The sequence below is a fragment of the Ostrinia furnacalis genome, unplaced genomic scaffold, assembly GCF_004193835.3.
Source record: "Ostrinia furnacalis isolate ACB-3 unplaced genomic scaffold, ASM419383v2 OfSCF0075, whole genome shotgun sequence".
NCBI classification, from domain to species: domain Eukaryota; kingdom Metazoa; phylum Arthropoda; class Insecta; order Lepidoptera; family Crambidae; genus Ostrinia; species Ostrinia furnacalis.
In genome coordinates, this window is record NW_021130314.1 from 169757 (window position 1) to 176686 (window position 6930).

Below are 6930 nucleotides of genomic sequence, written 5' to 3' on the forward strand. Positions count from 1 at the left end.
CATTTACATCGATTACTCTTTAGTTATCGGTTCAAAGAAATAACAAATGATATCATCAAATTGGCGCGCTCAATTAGGGTTTGCAGACGTCTTTCGAAGCTTTTTTGTCTCTTATTCTTTTTCATAATAGAATATGAAATAACGTCTATCTGCAGGTATACCTAAAGAACATTAATAGATTAAATCGATCCTATTGAGGCCCATCGCAGAATATTCGTCATCGTGACAAGCACTGTTAAGTCTTATTTCGCATGCATAAACGATAGATACGGTTTAAAGGGCAATTGTTTAGGATTCGACATAAGAGTGTTAATCATCAGTAGGTATTTGATCTAAACGGACACTTATATTTGTTTAAATTTCTGGGTTAAACCTTGAAGGAGGGTTTTGTTGCGAATTTTGAAAAATATTTTCAGTGGAAATGAGAACTCTAAAATTTATTCAGTGACTAAAATAATGGTAGATTTTTCTACTGGGGGCTTAGTGGAAGTTTACATTAAACGTCCTCACTAGTGAGCGCGTTAAAAAATTAATGAAAATTTTAGTTCTTGAAAGTTTCCGCTAGGGGCGCTGTACAATCCGTCATACATATAATGTCATTACTCACTAGTGACGACGTTTGATGTAAACTCACACTCAGCCCACTGAACACCTTGCATTATTGATTTTCTTATGGCGGCCGACGTTTGAGTGAAATTAAAAATTAAATATGTAGATTGAATGTTTGATAACCACGATAAGAGATGCAATTACTAATCATAAGAATAAATAATTAATTAGTTACAGTTTTAATTTTATTTTATATACTTAAGTTAATTTGACTTGATCTTGTAATATTTAATTATTATGAATTGTGCATTTAGATAATCTTAGGATCAGTCAGATCATAAGGGAGATCATAAGGAATTTGTCGGCCGTTTGGTGTAGTGGTTCAGAACCGACTACTATGCCGAGAGGTCCCGGGTTCGATTCCCGGCCGGGCAGAAATTGAAATGATGAATTTTAATTTCTGTGACGGGTCTGGGTGTGACTATGTATAATATGTATGTATTTAAAAAAAAAGTATATAAGTAGTATATCCGTTAAGCTAGCACCCATAACACAAGCATTAAGTTGCTTACTTTGGGGCTAGCTGGCGCTGTGTGAAATTGTCCAAAGATTATTTATTATTTATTATAAGGATCAATTTCTTATTTTAAATAACATAAAACGCAATAATAATAACATTATTATTTGCCAGATGTATGTACCTACCTATTTATCTACTTAGTGACTGCATATATGAGTAATAAATATTTTAGATTCTACCTTTAATATTTGATGACAGTTTAATGGATCCACTTATAGTACATATACACTCTGGGCATAATCATGACACCTATCTGTACCCCACGATCGCAGAACTTGTTCATGACATTGTAATCTAATTGCAATGTAATTATGACTGACTATGTTATTGTAAAGTATGTAAAATGATCTGATTAAGTCTCATTTTGTATACTTATCAGATTAGCAATAGGTAGTTATCACTTAGTTATATGATAAACTAAAAAACTTATTTTAACATAGTTAAAAGGGAAGCTTTTATATATACTTGTACTTAGTTTTTGACTTATAGTGATTCCATAATAGACATAGGTATACATAAACTTATAGCTACATAATTTTTTAAAGGTATAAAGTTATTCTGGCGTTGATTCTTCTCGAAAATTCAAACAAATGAAATAGAAAGAAAAAATACATACAGTCCAATCGATAACCTCCCCTTTTGAAGAATCCTCCTTTTTTGAAGTCGGTTAAAATGGACTATCATTATTAACATTTCAATATTCCATGTTACCGAGCATTTAATCTCTAAGGACTTTGATGTATAAGACCTTATTTTATAGAGATATCACTAAAAACAAAAACAACTTCCTAAAATGACGTTTTAAGTACTATTTGTGGCCGCAAAGGAAAAATTCCAGCAAAGTTTGTTTGAAATTTAACAGACCCTCATTTCCTACCGAACCTTAACTTGTGGTTGTTTCACCTCGCCATGGTCGAATAAACAAAGACGTATTTTGTGAGTGAGTCAGTATACATTTTGCTCAAGTTTTTCCATTTTTTTGTTTGGTTCCGACCCGGGTTCACTGAGGTCGATTTCTTATAAATGAAATAATCTGGACGCTATAGTGACTCAGCTGTTAGGAGCGATAATACTGAAATTCTCCTAACTAATTAGTTTAAGAATAGCAAATGACGCTTATCCATCTAAAGGCTGTTTAATGGCTGCGGCGTGCTTATTTTCCTCACAATCCTTTATCCATATTATGTTATAATATGAATTCGCGGTTTGCAAGTTTATTACACTGCCAATTATTTTAAACTCATCGAAGATTAAAGTCTTCGAGGCATTTATTACATGAACGGGGTGAATTTAATTTATTAAAGATGTAAATCTAGATCCAAAACTGCACAAAACAGGCCTCTGCTGTGAACTAGTTATTTAATTTATACGCAATCATATAGATTGAGTTATACATATTTCACTCAAACGGTGTGATGATGGTATGATAACAGTTATAATAAAAATGCAGTAATATGACCAATCTTCATTAATATTCTAGCTGACACTTTATCATTATTTTCATATATGGGCAACGGTGAATTAACATACCACTTACCGCACAGAAAAATGCTTGCATTCTAATGATAGCAGTTGAATAGATATATTCGTTTTATTGCAGCGAAACACTGCTATTTTATTTAATTGAACGCCACTTTGTGCATCTAAATAAAAAGCAGACTATTAAACATTTCCAGTCGCGAGCAGTCCGACGACTTCAAATTACAAAGGGCTAATCACGACTTGCAATTTCCCTGGCCATAAATTTGTTATTTTAATGAGTTCGGACGACGTATCTTATATAAAATTATATTAGGTACAAATAGCCGTGGTGGGAAGGCTAGAGGCTATATCTGTCATCGACTCCTCTGTTAAGTACGTGTGAAACCATGGTTCCTTACGCAGTAATTACCGTTATGTTGACTTATGTATATGCTTTCATTAGTACCGTGGTTATTAGGACAAAAGGTGACGGGTGTTTGTTTGGCACTCGAGGCGTGCGTCGGTGACTCACAATTCGCATTCTAAAAAGAAGTGCTCGAAATATCATTGCCCTATCAATTTTGTAACGTTTGCGCGTGTGATTGTCTCTGTTAGCACCTTTTTCTATTCTTTTGTGTGGTGAATGGTGATAATTTGATGATCGGCGGGAGAGTGCGAGCGAGACACGTGTCGCGCGCGGCCGGCCTATCGGTCCCATGTTTGCACGCGGAGTGTAACGCCCTTTGTGTTCCTTGTTTTGTTACAAAATATTGAACACCGTTTTATTTAACACTAACTTTCAAATTGTATTGACATGCGGTGACAGCGGAGCAGTTTCAGATAGAGTTAAAACGTTGTTACGAAATGCACATCTTTAGCTGTGTGTCTCTAGGTGCGGGAGGTTCTAATGACAATTGCATGGCAGCTACACAGGTACAAAAACTTTCATAACGCTAGATTTTTCTAATGCTACTATACTATACCTACCATAATTATCTACAATAATCTACATAATACAGAGAGTTAAGTGGATTTAAAATGTATATTCAATGTTAGGTAATGCATGACTGCGGGGGTTGGTAATCTCTGTAATGGAAAATTCATTTTCTAAAGTTGTTATACCCATAGAACATGTTGATTTCTATTTATACTAGCCTAGCATGTTTTATATTTATTGGCAATATAAAGGATTACTCATCCTATCAAATGTTTTATCTTAAGAATAACCTACCTACTGCGCGATAGTCTTTTTTCATGTACCGGAATCCTTGCTAGCTGAGCCGCGGGCGTAGGCAGGCCCATAAGATAGTAAATTAATAAAGAACAGAAATATATTGTAAAATAATTCTGGACTAAACCTCTCATTCAAGGTTTCTGTAAAACGGTCGAATTATAACATCGGTATAAGTATACTCAACTCGCTAATGGGAAGGAAGCTTAAAGAAGCATGGGATAGACCATTAGTATGTTTTGCGTTACCAAACAAAACTCCCTACACGTTTACGATATTTGCCATTGTAATGATATCATGAATCGTAGAAGCTGCCTTCGAGTCTAAATTAAACGTTTAACTAACTTAAACGTTGTAAAGCTCTTGTTAAGCACAATTATTTAATATTTAACCTGTCAACACACTAATGGCATACCAAAGATCATGTTACGAGGCTCGTTAGTACCAGTTTGGTGGGTACTGGTGTACGGAGGTGCGCTTGACCACTGCACAAATCTATGCGATGGCTGCGCCTGCGCCAAAGCTGGAGTGCCAATGAACTTGGGATAGCTATTGACAGGTATTGTGTTAAGACAAATACGCGTCGCGGGCGCTGAGACAAACCTCCGTTCTCCACCGTACATGTGTAGGAGGCACCCATACACTCGCACTCCTGACGCGTCTGCGCAAATACCAATTGAGGGTAAATAGGAATTCTTGTAAGTGCCTAATTCTTTAACTGTACTTTTCGTCTTGGGTCTTCCGTTGTTGAAACTAAATAAGGAAGTGTAGCAAGTGTTGAATCAGTCGGTAGAGTTAGCTAAATGGAATAGATATTGCTGTAAATGCACTTTTTAGATGTGCAGTTACGTGATTGTCATTTTTGCAGTGTAAATTTAGAGACGTATGTACAAGTATGTCTATATATTCGTATATAACGGTGTTTTCCAATGTTATTATGCTTATTTTGACAACACCTAGAGTGTTTATCAGCCTAAATTAGACTAGAGAATACAATTACCTTCACGATTTGGCCTATAGTAGGTGTGTGCTTGTATTATGTACCGTTAGTGTTGGAGTGGATGTCGCCTTTCTGTCGCCTCAGTTTGTGTACCTGCCGAGGACATAGGATAAAATATTTGCATGTCATTAGCATATTTTTTGCGAAATGTAAGTATGGATGGATAAACATTGCATAGTTTGATTAAATGCCCACAAAAAGATGGTTCACTAGCACTGACGCTCCTGGGAAAACAAGTTCTACGGCGTAGTGGACAGGAAATTGGTTTAGATAAGACTGAAAATTCTTGATTAATTTCTATTGGCTTAAAACATTCTACTCGTTCACGATATATTCTTCTTGTAACAGGTAAAATTGACTTTGTTGTTTTTCATGAAACTACAAATCTGTAAGCAGCACGTAGGAAATCATAAAGTTGTTAGATAATTTCTTTTTACTTTACTAATACGACTGTAGAAATATAAAGTCAAATATAAATAATCCTGGAACAGACATTGCAATGGAAAATGCGCTTATTCTTTTTGAAAGGGCGTCGTAAAATGTGACTTGTACAATAGTCGGAAGATTAAATCCGCGGGATAATATTTCGCGCGGGTGCTACCTAAATGGCGAGTGCATTCTCGATGTTGGTGATGGCGCTGGAATAAGATGGCTATCACAAAGGCGAACGCCTCCGCAGACGAATGATTTTAAAGTTGAACTCCTAAGACTCTTAAGCTTGATTTCATAGTAGAGACTTTGTCATACTTCATATCTCTGTAAATTAATTGTGATGTGTCCCAGAAAATAATAATGTATCTTTTATTTAGGGTCAGATACCAGTTGAGGAACCAACCTCAACAGGGAAGGAAGGAGGGAAGAACCTGGATGCGGGCATCGCAGGACAGTTCATTATGAAAAGCCTTGGAGGAGGCTTTTATCCAGAGTGGACGTAATGTGGCTTAAACGGGCCAGTTGAGGGTCTGAACCTTTACGTGTAAAATATTAGTATTAGTATTAGTAGTACCTACTCATACCTATATAGTACTTAGGCAAAATAGTCACTCTACTTATTTCGGGACTAGAAAATCGATGTTATAAGTTGAAATAATAAATGAATGAAATGTGCGATGTGGAAGTCATTGGGGGAGGCCTATGTTCAGCAGTGGACGTCCTGTAGCTGAAATGATGATGATGATTAATAAATGAACACCAAAATAATAACGTCATACTTATTATTATAATCATTTATGACTACTGATTCTGGAATTATTAATACCTTATGCTTTTTTCCACCAACACACTTTTTTTACCATGATTCATAAGTTTATATTCTCTTATTTCTAACCGCAAAGAAATATAACATTTAATTTATAGTTTGTTATGGTAGGTACCTGAGTAGGCTCAGCTCAGGTTAAAATTTTGAGCTGAAATCTCGAACTTTTCCATTTACCTCAACGGTGGGGCTTTGGAGGATGACTTGAGGTTACACCCGACGCCGGTTGGTCACGACAAATACTGAGTGGGTCCCGTTGCAATAGGCATCGCAATTGCGACAGGGTGGTACCAGTGGTACTGTTCAGTTCACTATTTCTTTCCTCAAGTTTTCTGGTGCTACCGTAATGTACCTACCTACCTTTGTACTTTGTACTTTATATGATGGTTCTTTCTTATTTAATTATGTTCTTTTTGGTAAAAAGAACCGGAAGTCATTGGTCAGACTTCTATGAAGTGTTTATAAATTGGGTTTTGTATCATGTTGAATGTTCCTGAAATATATATGTATAGTTATCGTTTGTAACCTAGGCAACTGGACAAGTACGCACCAGCAAGACGAATCGATTGTGTTATCTAAGCAAATATGCTGTCTCCCGAGCACCCAGCTAAGCTTGTGTGATGGGTCTCCAGGCGGTATGAATCAGTCCGGGCCCGGGCAGCGGTTATTGATTGTGACGCGGCAATGGGTCGGCCCGTGCGCACCGTAAATCACCTCCCGAGGACTGAACGAGCGGATTACTAGAAATAGGGATGGGATGAGACTCGCTCGTTCTCGAAATCAAAATTAATCGAGTGTGCAGTTAAAGAGTGCCGAACTGTTACTGCGAAAACAGTCCTTGTGAAATAACTTCC